The sequence below is a fragment of the Panulirus ornatus genome, chromosome 53 (assembly GCF_036320965.1).
Source record: "Panulirus ornatus isolate Po-2019 chromosome 53, ASM3632096v1, whole genome shotgun sequence".
Classification (NCBI taxonomy): Eukaryota; Metazoa; Arthropoda; class Malacostraca; order Decapoda; family Palinuridae; genus Panulirus; species Panulirus ornatus.
In genome coordinates this window covers 13,392,146-13,419,245 of record NC_092276.1, presented here as the reverse complement: position 1 = coordinate 13,419,245, position 27,100 = coordinate 13,392,146, and the positions used below count along the sequence as shown (strand labels likewise).

The 27,100-nt window shown below is 43.9% G+C and overlaps 1 pseudogene; it reads left to right on the top strand.

Annotated features, from left to right (window-relative positions):
* The first annotated feature begins 5,582 nt into the window (after positions 1-5,582).
* On the top strand, positions 5,583-24,355 carry LOC139765251 (uncharacterized; annotated as a pseudogene).
* Positions 24,356-27,100: the final 2,745 nt, after the last annotated feature.

Here is a 27,100-nt window from a genome sequence, read left to right as displayed (position 1 = left end):
TATATTTCTTGTGATAACGGCCACTTTTGATGTTAGTTGTGGTCCCCAGAGACAGTTTTGAAAAAGATCACCTAAGGTCCATCACTTCATCTCCTCCAAGTTTGTTGCAAATTAAGTCTGTGGTTTCAGATGTATCTTTTATGGGAACTTATGATAAAAAACCTTCATAATCATCAAAACTCTGCAGAAGTATAAATCTATCAGAACAAAACCATATCATACGTTAAGAAGTTCATAACGTTAATCTGGTCATTGGTTCCCGGTGGAAGGTCGGTGTCTTCCGGGTTTTAGCGACACATTTGAAACGAACTGATCCACTGCAGTGTGACTATAGCCTTAACTGTTGACTCATTCCCATCATCCTTGTACCCATAACTCCTGTCATGAATGGTCTATCTTATTCACCTCCCCAACACTGACACTCATAACTTCCCCAAGAGTGATCTCATGTACCTCCCACATCCTTACTTACACTAGTAACTCTCCTTCGGTATCATCACCTTCTGACGTATAAACATAGTCTTATGGAAGCCTTGAACGTGATGTTTAATTTCTAGTTCCTCAGGTTTTAAAACAGGTTTTAAGACAGCTCGAGGCCTCAGCCCTGACGTGAAGCCATGACCCCGGACCTGTACACTCGTCCCTTCATTCCTCTGTCTTCTGACATACTGACGCTGTTGCAGGTCTGCTGTTCCCTTCACTGGGTGACGGTGAAGAAGTGGTCAATACTGGATATCGGAAACGGACAAATTATTTCGCCGAAACCAATGCCAGAAGAGAAACTGGACCAGTCGGACCTCGGGATCCCGAGAGGGTTTTGATTCATCACCGTCCACCTTGTAATGGTGTCCAATTCCTCATGATGGCATGTGCTTTGGACCCAAAAGTTTGTCCAATTTTCCTCTGATGTTCTAACTTGTCTGTAATGTCGTTTCTTTCGCTTTCCATTATTCTTTCCCTTTGCTTTGTTCTCATTTTCTTCCACCGCCTTTAAGGGGACTGCATTTTTCAATAGTGTTCAGACCAGACCACTTGCTGAGTAGGTCAACATCAGGAGTTCCTGCTTAAGGAAATAGAGGTAAAAAATCTTTGCTTTCTTGGAGCCAAGATAGAGAATATCATAGGAAAGTTTGAGTTAAGTTTCTGGAACACTTCAGAAAATCTGAATCTCACTTAATTGGTAACAGCAGAAAATGTAGCTTGTGGAAGATCAGAGGAAATTATAGTGAAGAACAAGCTTTTGATTTATAAGTTTAGAGAGAACCATCTAAATTATCTGATAGTGACCAGATGTGATGTAGCTTCCTGCACCGTCACCAGAACGCTGGGGATAAACAGCAGAGTTGAGACATCATATTACCTGTGACACAAGCTTCTGTGCTCGGAATGGCCTCCATCTGAATGGAACTGGGAGATCAGAATGTGGGACGAAAATGTTAGTATTGTTTATGGAAATAGACTAGTTAGGCATATAGTATCAGGAAAACGGACATAGGAATATCAGGTTGATAGGATAGGTGAAGTAGAGGTCACAAACCAAGCACTGGTAGGGGAGGAGGAAGGCTGGGAACATGGCTAAGTAGGTCAGCTTGAGGTCACTTCTCAAGTAGGGACATGGAGCAAGGTAAGTATGGAACATGGTAAGACAGGTCAGCTTGAGGTCACTGCCCAAGTGTAGGTTGGGACGAGCCAGGTACAGAAAAAGGTCGAGTATGGTAGCTTAAGATCACTTCCCAGGTAGAGGCAGGGAACAAGACAGGTAGGTAACAGGGCAGGACAGGTCAAACTGAGGACATGGACCTAGATACGAGGTTACCTCTCCTGCTACCGTACTAATACATAATATCAGTAACTTAAACACACATATCATTAATGATAAGCTTTCAAACTGGGGCCACATAAGTGATTCCTAGATTCCTCTTTAATCACAAAGGAAACATTTGCTTAATATACATCAACTTAAAGCATGATAAGCCAATATCATATGCTAACACACAGATACCGAACACTATTGCGGTTTCGGAAACATGGATAAACACTGAGAATAGAATTTTACTCTCTGAATTAACAATACCAGGTTATAAACTGCACACAAATAATCGATCTAATGAGGCAGGTGTTGGTGTCTTAATCTATCTTGAAAACCGTAGATGCACAGCTTAAGTAAGCAAGCTAGACACAAATACTTAAGATTCTCCATACAACGATATTGACGACAAGAATAAGAAATAAATCAAATTTTACGACGTCATCCTCACACCTAAGCAAAAGTAAGACCAAATAATGCTATACAACAATCAGGTGATCAAGAGGAAGATAGACTTATTAACTGAATCAACTAGTCAATAAGCCAATCAGACAACTACACACAAAATTATTCTCACCTTTACCTTCACCCCTGACAGAGACTGGATCACCCCTGCCAGGTAGGTGAGGCTCTGGCAATCAGTAACCATATCATTAGTTGAGGTAACTTGGTGATGTGATGTTAACGATAACAATCTCCTGCTCCAAGGTCACAGTGTAGCAAACTTTCAAAATTTACAGCACGAAATTAGCAATGTTGACTGAATAAATCTCCTTGATATTAGATGTATTGGGAAAGATGTGGAGGAATTTTAAAAACATATTACTTCTTACTGAGAGTAAATACGTACCAAAAATAATGAAAAGAACAAGTATGAAATCGAAACCGTCTTGGATGACCAGGAAAATAAAAGAACTAATTCGTCAGAAGAATAAGATATACATGAAAATTCAAGTTAATGGAAAACAATGAAAATCATTAAAAACCAGGAAAGTGAAGAAGAAATATGAAAAGTCATGACAATAAATGTGAACATAAAAGCGAAAGATCCAAAGCTGGTAAACACAGTCCCAAGGAATACTTCAAATGTGTGAGACAAAACAGAACGTAAAAAGATACAACAACACCACTAATGACCGAACTCAGAGAACACCTGCTGACAAGATAATGTCCTTCATGATATATCTAACTGAAGGACTGACATGTCTCCTCAATGAACGTGCATTAAACTGGTCATAATGATGTGCTGAAAGACAAGACATGTTATTACTGTCCTCAACAATATCTATAAACAGAAAACACATTGAATGTTAAGCTATTAATACCACACATCTACGGCTGAAACACAGTAACTTCTGACAACTGCCGCAGTAATATATTGGCTCTGAGACGTGCGGTACGTCCGTCCACCAGGGCCTGGCGTCGACACTGGGGCTCCTCTGATACGAGAGCCGGGTTGGTCTTCATCCTTAACCTTTCATTACAGGATCTGGGTCAGTGGGTCGCATTCAGGGAAGCATTCAACTCACTTGATGGACTCATTCTGCCAGCAAAGCTGACACGTCAGCTGTAAAGCGCGAGAATCTCTCTCCTCATATACCTAAGTGTAAGCTTATGCATAGCTCAACGTTTTATCCTGGGAGGCGATACTTTCCCTGAGAGAGGCAGCAAGAAGCGGACGGCGCTCTTATCCAGATGAACTAATGTCGCCAGCTTCCAGAAAGTCATGAATGGTAAAGTGGAGCAGCTGTCGTCAACACTGCTCTCTGCCTGCCTGCCTGCCTGCCTGCTTCCCTGCCGGCCTGCCTGCCTGCCTCCCTGCTGGCCTGCCTGCCTGCCTCCCTGCCTCCCTGCCTGCCTGTCTCCCTGCCTGCCTGCCTGCCTGCCTCCTTGCCTGCCTGCCTCCCTGCCTCCCTGCCTACCTACCTGCCTGCCTGCCTCCCTGCCGGCCTACCTGCCTGCCTGCCTGCCTGCCTGCCTGCCCGAGAAAGAAAGAATATAGTTTGGAGGTTAGAGTCGGCCATGACGAGACCACTGAAGCTGAGATGAGTATCCAGGTTACATTAGTGTACCTTGTGACGGTGGCATAAGTTACATGGATTATATTGACATGATAATCATGAAAAGATGTTACCGGACTCCGCTTACTCCAGGTAACAACACGAGTGAAAAGTCTCCTTTAGCGAGGTTGTATCAAGAACTTCTTTCTTGAAAGGAGTCAACACTTCCCTACTACTGAAAGTAGCGCAGCCTAGGGCTATAGGGTGATTGTTAGCGAAGTTGAAGGAAAACATTTAATGAAGATAATAACAATATTAAGATTAGTCTGCGGAACCTGCTTGTGGCAGGCAACAGTGTGCGGGACCTGCTTGTGGCAGGCATCAGTGTGCGGGACCTGCTTGTGGCAGGCAACAGTGTGCGGGACCTGCTTGTGGCAGGCAACAATCTGTGAGACCTGCTTGTGACAGACAAGTGTGCGGGACGTGCTTGTAGCAGGCAACAGTGTGCGGGACCTGCTTGTGGCAGGCATCAGTGTGCGGGACCTGCTTGTGGCAGGCAACAGTGTGCGGGACCTGCTTGTGACAGGCAACAGTGTGCGGGAGCTGCTTGTGGCAGGCAAGTGTGCGGGACCTGCTTGTGGCAGGCATCAGTGTGCGGGAGCTGCTTGTGGCAGGCAACGGTGTGCGGGACCTGCTTGTGACAGGCAACAGTGTGCGGGACCTGCTTGTGGCAGGCAAGTGTGCGGGACGTGCTTGTGACAGGCAACAGTGTGCGGGAGCTGCTTGTGGCAGGCAAGTGTGCGGGACGTGCTTGTAGCAGGCAACAGTGTGCGGGAGCTGCTTGTGGCAGGCATCAGTGTGCGGGAGCTGCTTGTGGCAGGCAACAGTGTGCGGGACCTGCTTGTGGCAGGCAACAGTGTGCGGGACCTGCTTGTGGCAGGCAACAGTGTGCGGGACCTGCTTGTGGCAGGCAACAGTGTGCGGGACGTGCTTGTAGGCAGGCATCAGTGTGCGGGAGCTGCTTGTGGCATGCATCAGTGTGCGGGAGCTGTTGGGGCAGTGTGCGGAGCTGCTTGTGGCAGGCATCAGTGTGCGGGAGCTGCTTGTGGCAGGCATCAGTGTGCGGGACCTGCTTGTGGCAGGCATCAGTGTGCGGGAGCTGCTTGTGGCAGGCATCAGTGTGCGGGAGCTGCTTGTGGCAGGCATCAGTGTGCGGGAGCTGCTTGTGGCAGGCATCAGTGTGCGGGACCTGCTTGTGGCAGGCATCAGTGTGCGGGACCTGCTTGTGGCAGGCATCAGTGTGCGGGACCTGCTTGTGGCAGGCATCAGTGTGCGGGACCTGCTTGTGGCAGGCATCAGTGTGGGACTGTGTGGCAAGGGCATCAGTGTGCGGGACCTGCTGTGGCAGGCATCAGTGTGCGGGAGCTGCTTGTGGCAGGCATCAGTGTGCGGGAGCTGCTTGTGGCAGGCATCAGTGTGCGGGAGCTGCTTGTGGCAGGCATCAGTGTGCGGGAGCTGCTTGTGGCAGGCATCAGTGTGCGGGAGCTGCTTGTGGCAGGCATCAGTGTGCGGGAGCTGCTTGTGGCAGGCATCAGTGTGCGGGAGCTGCTTGTGGCAGGCATCAGTGTGCGGGAGCTGCTTGTGGCAGGCATCAGTGTGCGGGAGCTGCTTGTGGCAGGCATCAGTGTGCGGGAGCTGCTTGTGGCAGGCATCAGTGTGCGGGAGCTGCTTGTGGCAGGCATCAGTGTGTGGGAGAGGAATGTAATACTCGGGTCATGACCCGCTACGTCCTTATGATGGACGTTATATACGTGGCTTATCTGAGCCCTGAAGCTATGCAGGCTGCAGGTAAGCCAGTCATCTGCCCGAGCTGAAGTAATCTGGAGATGTCTTTCATTCCTGGAGTAAAACTTTGATAAAGGCAGACCATTATCTAATTAAGGTATTCAAGAGTTCTTAGTGCTTTTTTGAGAGGAACAAAAGTGAATAAAAAAGAGTGTGGAATGTAAAGGGAAAGTTATTATATAGATGCAGTGTGGTTACGTACACCCAGGAGAAGTATGAGAGTATATAGAGTGAAGTGTGTGTTGAATTGTCTATCTGTACAATACGGACGGGGAAGTTCTATACTGGTGGAGCGCCAGTTGTCTGTATGTGATTACTATTTGTGTCTTACGAAGAGAGAGTTTTACACTCGTGTTTCCGTCTCTTAAACTTGTATATGTGTACCTTATACTGCTGTATGTGTGTATGCACACACACAAACCCTAGTCTAGGCCAGGTGTGTGTGTGTGTGTGTGTGTGTGTGTGTGTGTGTGTGTGTGTGTGTGTGCTATTACCTATTTGTACTGCACAGTGATGGAGTTATACACTTATGGAGTCTCATCTATTGCAACTTCTTTATCATAAAACATTTTAAAGTTATATGATGGTTTTTGCATTTACTGCTTCTTTATTCATTTAATTCCATTCATTCATCATTCTTTTACATTAGAATTATTCTTTACACTTCTTTTTAAACAATGTTCTTGGATATTTTCATGTTATGTTCTCCGTCTAAATCATCCGAAGAACTGTTCACCGTATACGTCATCCCCTGGTTTTGAAATTGAAGACTGTGATCAGGTTACCCCTCACTCTTCTCTCTTTATCTCTGTTGACTCAACACCACAACCTCCAAGACATGTTGATGGTGATCCATCTGACATACTAGCCCACTTCCTTATAGCACCTCCTCTCCTCATTCCCTCTCATCACCATCTACCTAATTCTTCCTTCCCTCTCTCTTTAATCACCATCTACCTGAAGCATCACTCCCTCTCTCCTCCTCCTTTACCACTTATTCGAGGGTCGGGTACTGTGGAGGCGCTGCATTATATACCATAGGCTTCTGGTACATCTGCCCCCGTGGCTCTCACACCAGCCTTCCCACTCAAATCTGAACTTTATACATAACTCACAGGAACACAGGAAAGTCTAATATGAAGTTTGTAGGTGTGTTAGTGGCAGAGGAAAGTGCTGACTGACACCCCGACGCTTGGCAAACGGGAACTGCGAATATGTGACAATTGAGAAAGTAGGACGTGAGGGAAGGAGTCCTGTGGGCTGCTGACACTTGCATGATCTCAGATGTGGAATATATTGTCATCGTTATGGATATGGAATACTCAGGATCAGCCGGAATCGAGGGTATTATCAGCTAACTAAATAAGATACTATGAAATTCTTGATAGTATTACTTCAATCATTCGGTCCCTTAACTTTACCTTGGAACTCTTGCTAATCATAGTTTCTATTGACTTAGTAAGTTACAGTGAAACCTGGATAGTAGGGTAGCAAGTCTACCTCAGGTAGACGTAGGTCATTCCCCTTTGATAACCTGCGGCAGTGATTTGGGGACCCAAACTCGGCGCAAATTCCCCACAATAGACGGATGTCGCCTCAGACGAAAGCAGCTTCTCTGATGCCACTTTCGACCCAGGTTGCAAGTTAGTGTGGGTGAGTGACGTGTGGAAGGAATAAACAATGAACGTAAGATAATGAAAGTTGCTGGTATTAAGAGAAAAAATTAGACATGTTTACGTGAAGCAAGACTGAACAACAGTGGAAATTTTAAGTGTGATAGAGTGGAGGTATGATAAATGATGCAGATGATTATACACGAGAAGGCTGAGTATAACTGATGAAGGATGAATGGTTGGAAAAGATGTTGGATTGCAGGCCAGTCAATACAAAATTGACAGTTGCGAAGTTCAAGTGCGAGACACTAGAAATGTCTATCATGTTTGCATATGCGCTACGTAGTAATAGAGAAGGGAGCTTAGAGGAGAAGCAGAGGATATTGATCCAGGGGAAACACTATATGTGGTGGGCGATTTGCATGGATGGATGAGAGACAAACTGGAGGAAGGAGACATTGGTGGACGGATATAGGTTCCAGGATGTAGAGAGCACGTGGATTGTGAGCATCAGCTGAAGTGAGTGTTGGAAGTACCATTATGACACGTGACCATGTTCATAAACACAGATGGTACAGACACAGGAAGAACAGGGTAGACAAGAGCATGACTGATTAATTTTTGGTGAGAAGGTTATGGTAGGTAATGTGTGGTCTAGACTCTATTGGGTTAGAAGGGAGTTTGCCAGATCATATGAAGGCTTAACTTTTGTTGTAGTTGGACCAGAAATACAACTGAAGAATAAGTGAAGAAGGATGTAGATAATAATGGATGATATGTACCCGTACAAGATATTGCAGGTGAAACACTGACAGGATCTGATGCAATTGACGGTGAGGTTGGCATGATGTGGAGACGGTTTAAGACTGCTTTACTGGAGGCTACCAGGGAGGTGAGCGGTGCATCATGTATAGACTGTCGAAAAAGAGGCAAAACAGATGGAATGAAGACTGAGGAAAGACAGTGGAGGGAAGAGTGAGTTAGCAAGGAGGAGGTAAATCTACCAAATTCATCATAAGTGAAGGTCAGGTAAATATAGAATACAAAATCCTGAATATAAGAGGCAGAGGGAAAAGTTACCTGTATTATCGGTGTGTAACAGCAACAGGAAAACACATGGATCTCGGAAGCAAAAGTGAATAACAAGTTAATCTAGGAGGCATATAAGAGCAGAGGAGAGACAGTGATCAGGAATGAAAGCAGAATGCTAGCACCTGTGGGTGGTTTATAAGATATAGAAAGAACGTCCTGAAGAACGCATATGAAGTAATGGTGAAATAGACGTGTCTACTGGTGCAGCAGGATCAGAGGTAAGGAAAGAGAGAAAACAATAGAGGAACATATTACGAGCAGGAATTAAGAACAATAAATCTCATAATAAATTTAAAAGCCGTAAGATATAGATGGAATAGTGAACGAGATGGTGTAGAGTGAAAGTGAAATTGTTGTGAAATGGATCTGTAAAGTGTATATGGAATTATGAAAGAGTGGTCAGGATCGTGATGACTGGACGAAGGTTGTAAATATCCCACCGTATAAAGGACATGAGAATAAAAGTGAGTGTTGGATTATAGAGGAGTGTGTCCTTAGCATACTTGACAAGGTGTATGGTAGGATGTATTGACTAATTGTGTTAGAGGGATTAGTGAAGCCCTTGTTAGTGAGATCCAAGGTGGGTTTGCGAAGGGAAGACGTTTAGATAAGAAATTTACGCTGAGAAAAGAAGTGTAGAAAGTTTTATAGGAAAGTTGGAAAGTATATGCAGCATCTATTATCATAGAAACGACATATGATAAAGTGGATAGGAGACCACTGCAGAGAAGTTTTGACCTTGTACGATGTGAGTGGATTACGCACGAATGCAATTAACAAGTTTGATAATGGAATCAGTCCGTGCGGGAGGGTAGGTGGTGGCATGGAGTGGTTTGAAATTTATGTGGGACTGCATCAGGACTGTGTGATGTTATCGTGGTTGTTAATGTTGTAGCGAAGTCTGTGTTGTGAGGCTTCACCATGGACAAACATAATGGTAGGTATCGCAGGTGCCTTATGCAGATGATACTGTTTTGTTGGAATATTTAGAGAAAGAATTAGACAGCTTGCTGTGACCGGTTTGAGAATGTATCTAAGAAGAGGATGTTGAAAGTAAATAGGAATGAAAATATGACTGAAGATGTTCAAATGTATGGGAGGACAGACTGTATGGTCTGCTGGCATGATGGAGTATTGGAAATTGCTGATGAGTTAAGACTTTGGAAGCAACGTTTTGTGAGGGTGATAGAGGGAAAGCTGGAGTTGAAAGTCGGGTCATGCAAAGGAAAACCTTGGGTTACACTGAGAGCTCTTGTGAGAGGAACGAAATAAACTTATTTTGTGCAAAACGCTTATATGAAGAAGTGTTTTCCCAACATAGAGGCATGGCTGTGAAACCCAAGTGTATATAGGTCAAGGTATGTCAAAACTAAGAATGGTAGAGATAGGTATTTGAGTTGTACAGTTAGAAGTAAGAGGACAGACAGGATGAAGATTGATGGTGGGAGAAAGTTATGACACCAAGAGGGAGTAAATGTTATCTACAATGACTGAACGAATGAGTGAAAGTAAAAGTAAAGAAGGTTGAAGTGTGTTTGAGTGCGCGAGTTTGACTATGTCATTGTTTGAGAGAATGAGTGACCGAATGTGGATGTGAGTGGCCAAGTAAGATGATTGAATTCGCAAACACTGACTGGAGGAATGTGTGAACAACTCCGCATTCAAGAATGAATAACTAAGCAAATGGATCACAGAATGAAGGAATGATAACATAGGCAACCACATGAGGTAGTGAGTGTATTGTAATTGAATGAACGTGAGAGAAATGAATGAACGTGAGAGAAATGAAAGAACATTAGAGAAATGAATGAGTGAGCAAGCGAGTAAGAGCGTTGCGCCCTTCCATCACTGAGGCTGATAACGACCTCAGCTCGTTATCAGGCGTCATCGTACCGTTGATAACCAGTACCTGTCAATCCAGATACGGTGGCAACCACTACCACAGACACATGATAGAAAATCTGGAACTATTAAGGCGAAAGTGTAGAACAGAGGATGGTGTGGAAATGCAATGTAATGTATGTAGGTTTGCGGAAGGGGTGTGTGATGTCTCCATGGTTGTTTAATTTGTTTATGGATGGGGTTGTTAGGGAGGTGAATGCAAGAGTTTTGGAAAGAAGGGCAAGTATGCAGTCTGTTGTGGATGAGAGAGCTTGGGAGGTGAGTCAGTTGTTGTTCGCTGATGATACAGCGCTGGTGGATGATTCATGTGAGAAATTGCAGAAGCTGCTGACTGAGTTTGGTAGGTTGTATGAAGGGGGGGGGGGAGCTGAGAGTAAATGTGAATAAGAGCAAGGTTATTAGGTACAGTAGGATTGAGGGTCAAGTCAATAAGGAGGTGGATTTGAATGGAGAAAAGCTGGAGGAAGTGAAGTGTTTTAGATATCTGGGAGTGGATTTGGCAGCGGATGGAACCATGGAAGCGAAAGTGAATCATAGGGTGGAGGAGGGGGCGAAAGTTCTGGGAGAGTTGAAGAGTGTGTGGAGGTCGAGAGCATTATCTCGCAGGGCAAAAATGGGTGTGTTTGCCTTAGTGGTGGTTCCAACAATGTTATATGGTTGCGAGGCGTGGGCTATGGATGGAGTTGTGCGGAGGAGGGTGGATGTGCTGGAAATGAGATGTTTGAGGACAGTATGTGGTGTGAGGTGGTTTGATCGAGTAAGCAATGATAGGGTAAGAGAGATGTGTGGTAATAAAAAGAGTGTGGTTGAGAGAGCAGAAGAGGGTGTTTTAAAATGGTTTGGTCACATGGAGATAATGAGTGAGGAAAGATTGACCAAGAGGATTTATGTGTCAGAGCTGGAGGGAACGAGGAGAAGTGGGAGACCAAATTGAAGGTGGAAGGATGGAGTGAGGGAGATTTTGAGTGATCGGGGCCTGAACATGCAGGAGGGTGAAAGGCGTGCAAGCAATAGAGTGAATTGGAAGGATGTGGTATACCGGGGTCGACGTGCTGTCAATGGATTGAACCAGGGCATGTGAAGCGTCTGGGGTAAACCATGGAAAGTTGTGTGGGGCCTGGGTGTGGAAAGGGAGCTGTGGTTTCGGTCCATTATTAGATGACAGCTAGAGACTGAGTGTGAACGAATGGGGCCTTTGTTGTCTTTTCCTAGCTCTATCTCGCACACATGAGGGGGTGGCGGGGTGGCGATGGGAATGAATAAAGGCAGACAGCATGAATTATGTACATGTATATATGTATATGTCTGTGTGTGTATATATATGTATACGTTGAGATGTATAGGTATGTATATTTGCGTGTGTGGACGTGTATGTATATACATGTGTATGTGGTTTGGTTGGGCCATTCTTTCGTCTGTTTCCTTGCGCTACCTCGCTAACGCTGGAGACAGCGACAAAACAAAATAATAAATAATATATATATATATATATATATATATATATATATATATATATATATATATATATATATATATATATATATATATATTATACTTAGTCGCTGTCTCCCGCGTTAGCGAAGTATCTTAAGGAAACAAACGATAGAATGGCCCAACCCATCCACATACACACGTATATACATAAATGCACACACACGTACATACACATACCTATACATTTCAACGTATACCTACATGTACATACACAGACATATACACATATACATATGTGCAAATTCATACTTGCTGCCTTCATCCATTTCCACCGCCACCCCGCCACATATGAAATGACACCCTCCTCCCCCCACACTCAGTCTCTAGCTGTCATGTGTAATGCACTGAAACCACAGCTCCCTTTCCAAATCCAGGCCCTAGAAAACTTTCCATGGTTTACCCCAGACGCTTCACATGCCCTGGTTCAATCCACTGACAGCACGTCGACGCCGGTATACCACATCGTTCCAATTCACTCTATTCCTTGCAGGCCTTTCACCCTCCTGTATGTTCAGGCCCCGATTGCTCAAAATCTTTTTCACTCTATCCTTCCACCTCCAATTTGGTCTCTCACTTCTCCTCGTTCCCTCTACATCTGACTCATATATCCTCTTTGTCAATCTTTCCTTACTCATTCTCTCTTTGTGACCAAACCATTTCAAAACACCCTCCTCTGATCTCTCAACTACACGCTTTTTATTACCACACATCTCTCTCAAACTTTCATTACTTATTCGATCAAACCACCTCACACCACATATTGTCCTCAAAAATTTCATATCCAACACATCCATCCTCCTCCGTACAATCCTATCCATAGCCCACGCCTCGCAACCATATAACAATGTTGGAACCACTATTCCTTCAAACATACCCATTTTTCTCTCCGATATAACGTTCTCTCCTTCCACACATTCTGTATTGACCATGTTGCTCCATTTCCTATAGAACTGTTGTGGTAAAAGTTGGTCGTCACACTAGAAGCGAAAACTTGGATACAGGAGGAAGGATGGGACAGCCTGTGTGTTATATGAGTAACTGTGCCAGTTAACCACACAAACAGTTTAGTACAACTCCACGTCAGATGACACCACATGTGGTCCAACATTCATAAAGTGGTCATCAGTTAGACACTAGAGGGTCGGCACTCAGGCCAATTGGTCTCCAGCGAGAGGGATCACGACAGCTTCACTCCGGCAGATTGGCCACCGGTCATAATGGGAGATTATTTCATACCGCTGTTGCCTGTGATGGGCCACTCTCAGAGGGATTACGTGGCCCGAGGATTGCATGGTGCTGATGGACCACTCTCAGAGGGATTACGTGGCCCGAGATTGCATGGTGCTGATGTCTACACCCAGAGGGATCACCAGCCCCAAGGATTGCATGTACTGATGGGCCACTCTCAGAGGGATTACGTGGCCACATGATTGCATAGTGCCCATGGGCCACTCTCAGAGGGATTACCTGGCTCCGGGATTGCATGGCGATGAAGGGCCACTCTCGAGGGATTACGTGGCCCCGAGGATTGCATGGTGCTGATGGGCCACTATCAGAGGTATTACGTGGGCCCGAGGATTGCATGGTGCAGATGGTCAGTGGTATGGTGGTAATGGGGGATGTAATGGTAGTGACAGGGGAGCCGTATGGTGGTGATGGGATGTTGTGGTATTTCTAAAGGGATGACAGCTGGTGGTACTGTGATGGTCTGGCATCACTGGGTGGTGATGAGAGAAGCCTTGGTGGTGGTGATGATGATGAAGATGACCAAGGGAAATGATGGTACAAGATAGGGAAGGAGAGAGAGAGAGAGAGAGAGAGAGAGAGAGAGAGAGAGAGAGAGAGAGAGAGAGAGAGAGAGAGAGAGAGAGAGAGAGAGAGAGAGAGAGAGAGAGAGAGAGAGAGGTTAGTCCTAAAACTGTTCAGTGTGAAGGGTCAGGTTACTGAGGTCATCAGTAGAATCATTTGGTCCATCAGTCAGTTTTATAGAATGAAAAACATTACAAGACAAAAGAAAGACAAGAAAAACTAGACGTCCATCCCATGAGATGAGTATCTTTCCTCTTATTATGGTAACTAAGACGGCACGAATAAATGAATACCCTCACAAAGGCCATCTTATTTACGACATGTATACAACTTACTTCCTGCCACAGGAGTCCCTTCATTTCTTATGAGGCTCCTACAGCGCTCAAGAAGTTGGCCACGTCCACCGGTTGGGACCAAAGGTCATGTTCTGATGTTGTGTGTGCGTACATGTGCAGTTCGGGGCGTGAAAGAGAGTAAACGGCATGCATGGGAAAGAGTAGAGTGATGTGGCATACAGGAGGCGACGTGCCGTCAATGGACTGCACCAGAGTATACGAAGTGGTCAGGGGAAAGCATGGAAAGGTCTCTGGGGCCTGGTTGTGGACAGGGGGCTCTTGTTTCGGTACATTATACATCACAGCCGGAGGGGTGAATGTGAACATATGAGATCATTTTTTCCTTTGCTCCTGCCGCTACCTTGCCAACACGGGAAATGGCAAAATGTTGTGCCCGAAAGAGGACAAAAAAATAAATGGACTTGGTGCAAAATAAGTCTTGATGCCAAAGAAAGTAGATACATATAGTGATAAAGATACAGACGGCACAAAAAAGACCCAGGCATAAGAGAACAAGGTATGGATGCAGTAGAGGAAGAAAGAATGGGAAGAGGAATACCGAAAGATATTTGTTTGTGAAGGCCCAGTATAATACTATTTTGTTCCATAAAGTTACCAAAAGCGCTGTATTACTCCTCCTATCCTCCCTTCTTTTCTCTCTTCCTCTTAATCTCACTTTCCTTCTCTTATTTCCTGTGTTTTCCCTCCTGCATACCTTCTTTACACATTTGATATTCTATTCCCTTCTCGGTATATCCTTTTCAAAGAATTTCCCCGTGATGTTCACGGCAGGAGACTGTGATAGATCAGAGAGCGGCTGTCAGGCACATGTCACCACACTATCAGCGTGGCAGGTCAGGGCAGGAGTGAGGGAGACAGAGAGAGGGAAATCCACAGGGATGTACCGAGGCGACGGATCAACACCATCATGGCCGTCTGTCATCCTGTATGATAATGTCCTTCTAAAGTGTCGTTACTGATCACCAGGAATATCTCTCATGCTACATCTTTGATATTTACCAAAAAACTTTGGGAAGAGCAGTGGGCTGTGCTGACTTAAGCAGATAATCCTGTACGTTAGTCATAAATTCTCTCATACATAATGCTTGTAGAGGTTCCCATATGTTGTCCACTGATGAGCCAGATGTAATGGGACATATACAGTAAAATAGTGGTGGATGTACGGAAGAAAATGACTGAAGAGATGGTTGAATATTAACAACATACAGAAATCTACAATGTTGTATGATGACAGTAGATACTGTTCAAGAGATGGGACCTCACGAGAACATAACCCTCCCCGTACGTACAATAGAGGTAGGTAATTAGACACAAACACACACACGTATATACACACAGACTGCCATGGTGTAGCAGTTAGTGTAACTGACCTTCATGCACACACAAGCAGATAAATATGTAAGGTAGTTGAGAAAGATGAAGTGATGTGGCCCCACGAGTGTAGAACTCCTCCCACATACAGTGAGTTGATTAACTGTATAATCCTAGGAACACTTCTATGTGGCTCCAGCAGCTCCAAGACTGCGCTGCACCCAGCGGCAGGGACAGGGTGGACTCATTTGGAGAAAGATATTGTAACTCAATTTTCCTTTGACTCAAATAAACCTCGTCAAACATGATCACTCAGTGGCGGTGGACCCCATGTAGGAGGAGCCCGGTAACATCTGCCCGTACAGTACAAATAGGTCATTACACATCCACTCCTGTATACATGTACAGACAGTTATATAACATACGGACCTCCGTGGTGTAGTGGATAACGTTACTGACCATGAGTCAACACAGGCCCACCCGAGGTCGGACCAACATGGGTTCGAATTCTGGGAGCGGCACCAAACCCAGATGTTCATCCTCCTCTCGGGGCTACTCGATAAATGGGACTGGCTTAAGCTGGTGTTTGTGTGTGTATGTGTGTTTGTGTTTGTTTGTGTGTATGTGTGTGTGTGTGTGGGTGTGTGTGTGTGTGTGTGTGTGTGTGTGTGTGTGTGTGTGTGTGTGTCTGTGTGTGTGTGTGTGTGCATGTGTGTGTGTGTGTGTGTTTGTGTGTGTGTGTGTTTGTGTTGTGTGTGTGTGTGTGTGTGTGTGTGTGTGTGTGTGTGTGTGTGTGTGTGTGTGTGTGTGTGTGTGTGTGTATGCAAAGAATTAAAGACATGGTGTACATATACAAGGTTAAGGGACGGAGCAACGTGAGTGTATATAACTCTCTCCTCGTAACACACTAACGGTATTCACAAACAGTTACTACAAAAATCACCCGCGTGTGTACATACATACTACACACTAGGGTATGGTTCTGATTAATCAGTATGATGTTAATAATAGTTGTAATAATCATGAAATAATTAGATTGATAATGACTACTTCATTTACTGTGTTTGTGGTATTTTCTGCACTAATTTTCTTACAAAAAACATAAGGGGAAGAGTGGTTTGGGAATGTCTTGGGAGTAAAGTCAGGGGTTAGTGAGAGGACAAGAGCAAGGGAAGGAGTAGCAGTACTCCTGAAACAGGAGTTTTGGAAGTATGTGATAGAATGTAAGAAAGTAAATTCTCGATTAATATGGGCAAAACTGAAAGTTGATGGAGAGAGATGGGTGATTATTGGTGCATATGCACCTGGGCATGAGAAGAAAGATCATGAGAGGCAAGTGTTTTGGGAGCAGCTGAATGAGTGTGTTAGTGGTTTTGATGCACGAGACCGGGTTATAGTGTTGGGTGATTTGAATGCAAAGGTGAGTAATGTGGCAGTTGAGGGAATAATTGGTATACATGGGGTGTTCAGTGTTGTAAATGGAAATGGTGAAGAGCTTGTAGATTTATGTGCTGAAAAAGGACTGATGATTGGGAAGACCTGGTTTAAAAAGCGAGATATACATAAGTATACTTATGTAAGTAGGAGAGATGGCCAGAGAGCGTTATTGGATTACGTGTTAATTGACAGGCGCGCGAAAGAGAGACTTTTGGATGTTAATGTGCTGAGAGGTGCAACTGGAGGGATGTCTGATCATTATCTTGTGGAGGCTAAGGTGAAGATTTGTATGGGTTTTCAGAAAAGAAGAGTGAATGTTGGGGTGAAGAGGGTGGTGAGAGTAAGTGAGCTTGGGAAGGAGACTTGTGTGAGGAAGTACCAGGAGAGACTGAGTACAGAATGGAAAAAGGTGAGAACAATGGAAGTAAGGGGAGTGGGGGAGGAATGGGATGTATTAGGGAATCAGTGATGGATTGCGCAAAAGATGCTTGTGGTATGAGAAGAGGGGGAGGTGGGTTGATTAGAAAGGGTAGTGAGTGGTGGGATGAAGAAGTAAGAGTATTAGTGAAAGAGAAGAGAGAGGCATTTGGACGATTTTTGCAGGGAAAAAATGCAGTTGAGTGGGAGACGTATAAAAGAAAGAGACAGGAGGTCAAGAGAAAGGTGCAAGAGGTGAAAAAAGGGCAAATGAGAGTTGGGTGAGAGAGTATCATTAAATTTTAGGGAGAATAAAAAGATGTTCTGGAAGGAGGTAAACAAAGTGCGTAAGACAAGGGAGCAAATGGGAACTTCAGTGAAGGGCGCAAATGGGGAGGTGATAACAAGTAGTGGTGATGTGAGAAGGAGATGGAGTGAGTATTTTGAAGGTTTGTTGAATGTGTTTGATGATAGAGTGGCAGATATAGGGTGTTTTGGTCGAGGTGGTGTGCAAAGTGCGAGGGTTAGGGAAAATGATTTGGTAAACAGAGAAGAGGTAGTAAAAGCTTTGCGGAAGATGAAAGCCGTCAAGGCAGCAGGTTTGGATGGTATTGCAGTGGAATTTATTAAAAAAGGGGGTGACTGTATTGTTGACTGGTTGGTAAGGTTATTTAATGTATGTATGACTCATGGTGAGGTGCCTGAGGATTGGCGGAATGCGTGCATAGTGCCATTGTACAAAGGCAAAGGGGATAAGAGTGAGTGCTCAAATTACAGAGGTATAAGTTTGTTGAGTATTCCTGGCAAATTATATGGGAGGGTATTGATTGAGAGGGTGAAGGCATGTACAGAGCATCAGATTGGGGAAGAGCAGTGTGGTTTCAGAAGTGGTAGAGGATGTGTGGATCAGGTGTTTGCTTTGAAGAATGTATGTGAGAAATACTTAGAAAAGCAAATGGATTTGTATGTAGCATTTATGGATCTGGAGAAGGCATATGATAGAGTTGATAGAGATGCTCTGTGGAAGGTATTAAGAATAATATGGTGTGGGAGGCAAGTTGTTAGAAGCAGTGAAAAGTTTTTATCAAGGATGTAAGGCATGTGTACGTGTAGGAAGAGAGGAAAGTGATTGGTTCTCAGTGAATGTAGGTTTGCGGCAGGGGTGTGTGATGTCTCCATGGTTGTTTAATTTGTTTATGGATGGGGTTGTTAGGGAGGTGAATGCAAGAGTTTTGGAAAGAGGGGCAAGTATGAAGTCTGTTGGGGATGAGAGAGCTTGGGAAGTGAGTCAGTTGTTGTTCGCTGATGATACAGCGCTGGTGGCTGATTCATGTGAGAAACTACAGAAGCTGGTGACTGAGTTTGGTAAAGTTTGTGAAAGAAGAAAGTTAGGAGTAAATGTGAATAAGAGCAAGGTTATTAGGTACAGTAGGGTTGAGGGTCAAGTCAACTGGGAGGTGAGTTTGAATGGAGAAAAACTGGAGGAAGTGAAGTGTTTTAGATATCTGGGAGTGGATCTGGCAGCGGATGGAACCATGGAAGCGGAAGTGGATCATAGGGTGGGGGAGGGGGCGAAAATTCTGGGAGCCTTGAAGAATGTGTGGAAGTCGAGAACATTATCTCGGAGAGCAAAAATGGCTATGTTTGAAGGAATAGTGGTTCCAACAATGTTGTATGGTTGCGAGGCGTGGACTATGGATAGAGTTGTGCGCAGGAGGATGGATGTGCTGGAAATGAGATGTTTGAGGACAATGTGTGGTGTGAGGTGGTTTGATCGAGTAAGTAACGTAAGGGTAAGAGAGATGTGTGGAAATAAAAAGAGCGTGGTTGAGAGAGCAGAGGAGGGTGTTTTGAAATGGTTTGGTCACATGGAGAGAATGAGTGAGGAAAGATTGACCAAGAGGATATATGTGTCGAGGTGGAGGGAACGAGGAGAAGAGGGAGACCAAATTGGAGGTGGAAAGATGGAGTGAAAAAGATTTTGTGTGATCGGGGCCTGAACATGCAGGAGGGTGAAAGGAGGGCAAGGAATAGAGTGAGTTGGAGCGATGTGGTATACCGGGGTTGACGTGCTGTCAGTGGATTGAATCAGGGCATGTGAAGCGTCTGGGGTAAACCATGGAAAGCTGTGTAGGTATGTATATTTGCGTGTGTGGACGTATGTATATACATGTGTATGGGGGTGGGTTGGGCCATTTCTTTCGTCTGTTTCCTTGCGCTACCTCGCAAACGCGGGAGACAGCGACAAAGCAAAAAAAAAAAAAAAAATATATATATATATATATATATATATATATATATATATATATATATATATATATATATTGATCCTATTTCTTAAGCATTATATTATTACCCAATTTAATCCATTAATCATGGAATTAAAAGAAAACCTAATGATTAATAATCTATGCCAATCATAATTAATTGCTCGTGCCCTAGTAAACACAGAAACATATGAAATTATAACAAATATAACAACAACAACAACAACAACAACAACAACAAAACAACAGTTTCCTGTATGATGGAAGTCAGTGTTGCAGGGTCGACCTCTCGGTTGCCACAAGTCAAAAGCTTCAGAGGGACAAGCGCGCGCCACACCACACCACCGGCACATTGTTTCCCTCACTGGTAACCAGGTTCACCACAGAGGCTGCTGAGGCGGAGGAGGCAAGCTAAAACATACCTGTTGGACGAGAAAGAAAAATCACGAGACAAAAGAACTTTTACTGTGAATTTATTCAGAGGAAAATGGAATATGGCCGGAGGTGATGGAGCTGGTTTCACCTCACACAATAAGCATTTCATATTACATGTAACTCACAGCTACATATCTATATGTAGAATATTACATGTAACTCACTACATATCTAAATGAAGAATATTACATGTAACTCACAACTAAATATCTATATGTAGAATATTACATGTAACTCACAACTACATATCTATGCGTAGAATATTACATGTAACTCACAACTACATATCTATATGTAGAATATTGCGCATTATGATGCATCAATGAAAATATAACATAGTCAAGAGGATACAGATTCCTTCTTTTCTTGGTGGTATTAAGATCATGTACGGATGGGTCAAAGTTTGATACTATTAGATATTCTTCCTCGTTGTGTGTATATAACATGGATATAAGAAAGAAATCACACGAATCAAGCCTCTACGTCCTTGTTTGACGAAGATCAACAAATCCTTTGATTATATTGAATACCTGTGTTAGATCACCTCTCAACCTTAGTGTGGTAATAAAAAGAATGTGGTTGAGAGAGCAGAAGAGAGTATGCTGAAATGGTTTGCACGTACAGAGAAAATGAGTGAGGAAAGGTCGACAAAGAGGATATATGTGTCAGGAGTGGAGGGAACAAAGATAAAGAGGGGGCCAAATTGAAGATGGAAGGATGGAGTGAAAAAGATTTTGAGCAATTGGATCTTGACCAGGCAGGAGGGTGGGAAAACGTACACGGGATAGAGTGATTTGGAACGATGTAGTATACAGGGGTCGACGTGCTGTCAGTGGACTGAACGATCACCCTAAAGACCTTAACAATCCAGTCACACTGTACCTACTTCTGATTATGCTGCCCGTAACGTCCCTGAATCTGTCATAATTGCTAATACTAAAAACTTTGATTTGTCTCCAGGTAACTTTATAGCACATTCTATTATCAACCAAATTGTTATGAAAGAATTATCAAGAAGACGTAATATGAGGAAAATAGTCGAACACGCATAAGAGAAGATACAGAAAGTGTGATGACTGATGATAAGAAAATGTTGTTAAGAAAAAGAGAAATATTTACCGACCTCCTGAACTTCCTCACCAAGAAAGTCGAGAAAAAAATATGTGATTTTAGTTGGCGTGAAGACTGACTACTGGGGGAATTATACGAGTGGGTGGCGGGCTGGGGACGTGACCAGGGTGGGAAGTGCCGGGATATTTCCTGACCTTCTGGAATGTGGCAAAAGAAAAGAAAAATGAAAATCTTTTTACTGGGAGAAAAACTCTCCATTTTATTAGTAAATATGCAGCTGGGAATTGGTATTCTCCTTTAGAACAAGAAAAAAGATTTTCAAAAGTTATTTTTCTTAAAAACAAAAAACAGTTTATCTGAATGTGAAACATTTTCATTCGTTTTATTTTATTTCATCAGAAAACGTCTTGTGGTGTAAGATGTTTACTCTTGTGAAGAAGACAAGTTATGATGCTCGAGGGAAGATGATTTTGATAACACTTGCCAAGAAGTCAGGACCAGACGTGCTGTATGGCAGCAGCAGCAGCAGCAGAACTGGAGACCAACTGATGCCACTCGGAGACGGGCAAGATATTTTGTCCCAAGAAAACTGCAATGGTGGGTTCAGCTGTGGAAAACATTGCTCTTGAAAAATCAGCTCAACTGAGCGTAACTAATTATACGTCTATTTATATGTCTGTTTGTCTATATGTCACCTCCTTTTTTATAGGTTGCTTAGAGGAGAGGAAAAGATGTGGGACAGGGGGAGGGATCGTTTGAAATGGAAGAGAAGGATGAAGTGTGTACAGATGTGTGGTGTAAGATTTTTGATGCGTGTAGATGATTATCTGGAATCGTGATTTTTGCACCTTATTTGTGTACCCTCGGCAGACTGAGAGGGTTTTTGTATTCATGCTGTGTCTTTGTTTTTGTTTTGATTCACTAAGCCAGGCTAAACATTGTTCATTATGTGCACGATGGAAGACTGGAGCCTCCCTGAGTGCACCTAAGCCTCTGCTTCAGTTTTCCAAGTTTGTGTTGATATCGAGATCTCGGATTTGTCTGTAGTTTATACCATCATTGTCTCCAAGTCTCTGCCATACTTTTTAAACTGCTTCTCTTAGAAATGAAACGACTGGTTTGATCTTCAATCGTCCCGACGGTTCTACCGTGTTTTCAATGTCGTGGTATTTTTCATTTGCGATGAATAGGAGTCTTATTTTGTATCCTTTGTAACTTCATCATGTGTGGCTTGAAGGCGAGGAACGTTGGTATAGGTGAGTGAGTTAGGACAGGTATTACCATAACCTTAACTACTATACGTTTCAGCGGCGGACAAACGCTGGTTTTCACAAATTTCTGCTAAACGAATGGTTGTATTACTATGATATTTCAGCCTAATTTATGGCTCATATACCGCATTACTATATGTGCTATGTGAGGAGTTTACTGAGTGATATTAAGCCTACGCCAGTCATCATATCGAAGCCGTTATAGAGAATCGGACGAGTGTGAGGTACTCGTCTAACCCTCCCTCAACACCTCGAACACCCCACAGACAACTCCCCCCCCACCTCACCCTCACCCCACCCCACCCCACCCCCACCCCACCCCCACCCCAATATCGCAGTATCCTCCTCCCCATTTCCGTCTTCACCCCCATATTTACACCATCCATTGTCTATATTTGACTTTGTCGTATACGTATCATACATTAGTAATGATATGTAATACAGTTATTGTGTGTGGACGTGAAAACCAGAGTGCGTCAAACGACCATGAAAGCAACAAGCAATCCCGTTGTTAATAACTGACGTGTCGACGGCGACCAGAAGGATGAAGTTGGTTTTGGTTTTGGACAACCAAATGAAATCGTTTATGGGTACTTCATGTGTTCTTTACGTTTTTGAATAAGAAATATAAGCCTTAATATAATATCCACAGTCCCCCATATCCCCTGCCCCTCTCTGAGGTATGGGTTACCCCCATCCCGAGGCTACAACCCTAGCGACTGCCGAGGCGCGGTCATCATCAGCAACAATGTTGTCCTTCTGCCTCCGTGGATGCAGGACAGCGTTTGTTCTTCGTCTTGTCACGTTGTACAAACGTGAATGCACCCGCGGTAGAACGTACATAAGTTTGAATAGGTGCGTAGACAATATATTCTGGTTCGAACATACATTATTACATTTATATACATATGAAATAGGAAAGTAAAGCAAACTGTATTGTGTCGCAATGTCATATTAATCATCATAGTGAGGTGAGACGAAATGTATAACATAACATTAATTTTTATGCACACAGGCCTTACGAGCGAGTTGCACACATCGCGGGCATGACTGTGTCAAGAGTGAGGGGCATAGTCAACACCACCACCACAGCCTCCCCTTCCACACCGGCACCACCACCACCTACATCGGCTGTTTGTGATAACTTTACTGGCGGTGCAATACGGCGCCACATCCACAAGAAGTTTTCGGAAAAACAATATTCAACACTGAGAGTCATATCAACAAACATGAAAACACATGGTATCCTCCCGGAGGTTACCTCTGACACAACAGTTTGGCGGATCCTGCACACCGTGGGATTTCAATACAGACTGTCACAGCGAAATATCTATGTAAGGAGGGAATCGCTGGACGTTCTGTGTCGTCGGATTAACGCTCTCCGCGCTCTACAGCGCCACCGAGAGGAGGGAAGGAAGGTGGAATATGTGGATGAGACGTGATTTACCACTAGGATGGGCCACAGTAGGGAGTGGGTAGATACCACACAGGCTCCAAGCAACACCACGTACAGTCGTCAGGTACCACCTGGTGAAGGGAAGCGATTTGTAGTGGTCGCAGGTGGCACGGACGAAGGCTTTGTTGATGGCTCATACCTGTGCTACCCAGCCAAGACCAACCAGGATGATTATCATGGAGAAATGAATGGCGAACTGTTCCTGCGATGGCTAACAACGCAGCTCTTTCCATCACTGCCAGAGCTATCGGTACTTGTGCTAGTCAATGCACCATACCACATCCAGCTGACGGAGGAGAGTCAATGCCCTACCACAGCCACCAGGAAGGCGGACCTCATCAGGTGGCTGGAGTAGCGCAAGATTTCTATCCCACCTGCTGCCACTCGCCCTGAGCTGCTGGTCCTCTGCCAGCAGAACCGTCCACAGCCCCAGTATATGATCGACAACACCATCCGTATGTGGGGTCACGAGGTCATACGGTTGCCACCTGGCCACCCCGAGCTCAACGCCATCGAGCAAGTATGGGGATTTATGAAGCGTCATGTGCGCTCCACACTCCAGCGGTTTACCCGGACGGACCTAAACGCAAGATTGGAAGAAGCCAGGCAATTGGTACACAAGGACGTGTGGGCGGAAGCTGTTCAGCACTTCCGTAAATCTTAAAAAGAATACTGGAGGACTGACAACATACACGAGTGAGTCGAACCCGTTATCATTAACATCGCCAGTGATGATGAAGACGATGACGTTTTCTTTGATAGTGATAACTAATAAATTCGGTTTTCTCATGTTGTCATCATTCTATTCCTACAGTATTTTATACATATATATATATATATCTTTCTTTCTTTCATACTATTCGCCATTTCCCGCATTAGCGAGGTAGCGTTGAGAACAGAGGACTGGGCCATTGAGGGAATATCCTCACCTGGGCCCCTTCTCTGTTCCCTCTTTTGGAAAATTAAAAAAAAAAGTGAGAGGGGAGGATTTCCAGCCCCCCGCTCCCTCCCCTTTTAGTCGCCTTCTACGACACGCAGGGAATACGTGGGAAGTATTCTTTCTCCCCTATCCCCAGGGATATATATATATATATATATATATATATATATATATATATATATATATATATATATATATATATATATATATATATATATATATATATATATATATATTCATATATATATAATATATATATATATATATATATATATATATATATATATATATATATATATATATATATATATTTTCTTATTTTGCTTTGTCGCTGTCTCCCGCGTTAGCGAGATAGCGCAAGGAAACAGACGAAAGAATGGCCCAACCCACCCACATACACATGTATATACATCCACGTCCACACACATAAATATACATACCTATACATCTCAACGTATACATATATATACACACACAGACATATACATATATACACATGTACATAATTCATACTGTCTGCCTTTATTGATTCCCATCGCCACCCCGCCACACATGAAAATAACCACCCCTTCCCCCCAAATGTGTGCGAGGTAGCGCTAGGAAAAGACAACAAAGGCCACTTTCGTTCACATTCAGTCTCTAGCTGACATGTAATAATGCACCAAAACCACAGCTCCCTTTCCACATTAAGGCCCAACAGAACTTTCCATGGTTTACCCCAGATTCTTCACATGCCCTGGTTCAATCCATTGACAGCACGTTGACTCCAGTATACCACATCGTTCCTATTCACTCTATTCCTAAAAAGCCTTTGACCTTCCTGCATGTTCAGGCCCCGATCACGCAAAATCTTTTGCACTCCATCTTCCCACCTCCAATTTGGTCTCCCACTTCTCCTCGTTCCCTCCACCTATGACACATATATCCTCTTGGTCAATCTTTCCTCACTCATTCTCTCCATGTGACCAAACCATTTCAACACACCCTCTTCTGCTCTCTCAACCACACTCTTTTTATTACCACACATCTCTCTTACCCTATTATTACTTGCTCGATCAAACCACCTCACACCACATATTGTCCTCAAACATCTCATTTCCAGCACATCCACCCTCCTCCACACAACTCTATCCATAGCCCATGCCTCGCAACCACATAACATTGTTGGAACCACTATTCTTTCAAACGTTCCCATTTTTGCTTTCCGAGCTAATGTTCTCGAATTCCACACATTCTTCAACGCTATCAGAACTTTCGCCCCCTCCTCCACCCTATGATTCACTTCCGCTTCCATGGTTCCATCCGCTACCAAATCCACTCCCAGATATCTAAAACACTTCACTTCCTCCAGTTTTTCGCCATTCAAACTTACCTCCCAATTGACTTGTCCCTCAACCCTACCATACCTAATAACCATGCTCTTATTCACATTTACTCTCAGCTTTCTTCTTTCACAGACTTTGCCAAACTCAGTCACCAGCTTATGCAGTTTCTCACACCAATCAGCCACAAGCGCTGTATCATCAGCGAACAACAACTGACTCACTTCCCAATCTCTCTCATCCACAACAGAACTGCATACTTGCCCCTCTTTCCAAAACTCTTGCATTTACCTCCCCAACAAGCCCATCCATAAACAAATTAAACAACCAGGAGACATCACCACATCCCTGCCGCAAACCTACATTCTGACGTGTTCAACACCAGGATGGCACAGTAGGGAGTGGCGTAAAGTCTCAGGTACCACTGAAGGAACATTTGTATGTCGCAGTGCACGACAAGCTTTTTATGCTCATACCTTCTACCAGCCAAGACCAACCAGGTATTATTCATCGAGAATGAATGCAGAACTGTTCCTGCATGGCTAACAACGCAGCTCTTCCATCACTCAGACATCGGTCTTGGCAGTTCAATTGCACCATACCACATCCAGACGGGGAGAGTCATGCCCTACCACACCACCATGGAAGGCGGAATCATCAGGTGGCAGAGTAGCAGATTTCTATCCCACCTGCTGCCACTCGCAATGAGCTGCTGCGCCTCTGCACAACCGTCCACAGCTCCAGTTAAGATCGACAACTTCATCCGTATGTGGGGCCACGAGGTCATAACCGGTTGACATTGGCCACCGACTCAACGACTTCGAGCAAGTTGGGATTTATGAAACGTCATGTGGCTTCCACACTCAGCGGTTCAACCGACGGACCAAACCAAGATTGGAAGAGCCAGCAATTGGTACAACTAGGACGTGTGGGCGGAAGCTGTTCACCTTTTCCGTAAAATTGAAGAAGAATACTGAGACTGACAACTACACGAGGGAGTCGAACCCTGTTATCATAACATCGCCAGTGATGAAGACGATGACGTTTTCTTTGATAGTGATAACGAATAAATTCGGTTTTCTCATGTTGTCATCATTCTATTCCTACAGTATTATGTATTATATATATATATATATATATATATATATATATATATATATATATATATATATATATATATATATATATATATATATATATATATATATATATATATATATATATTGGAAAGGATCACAATTTTGCACGTGATCAA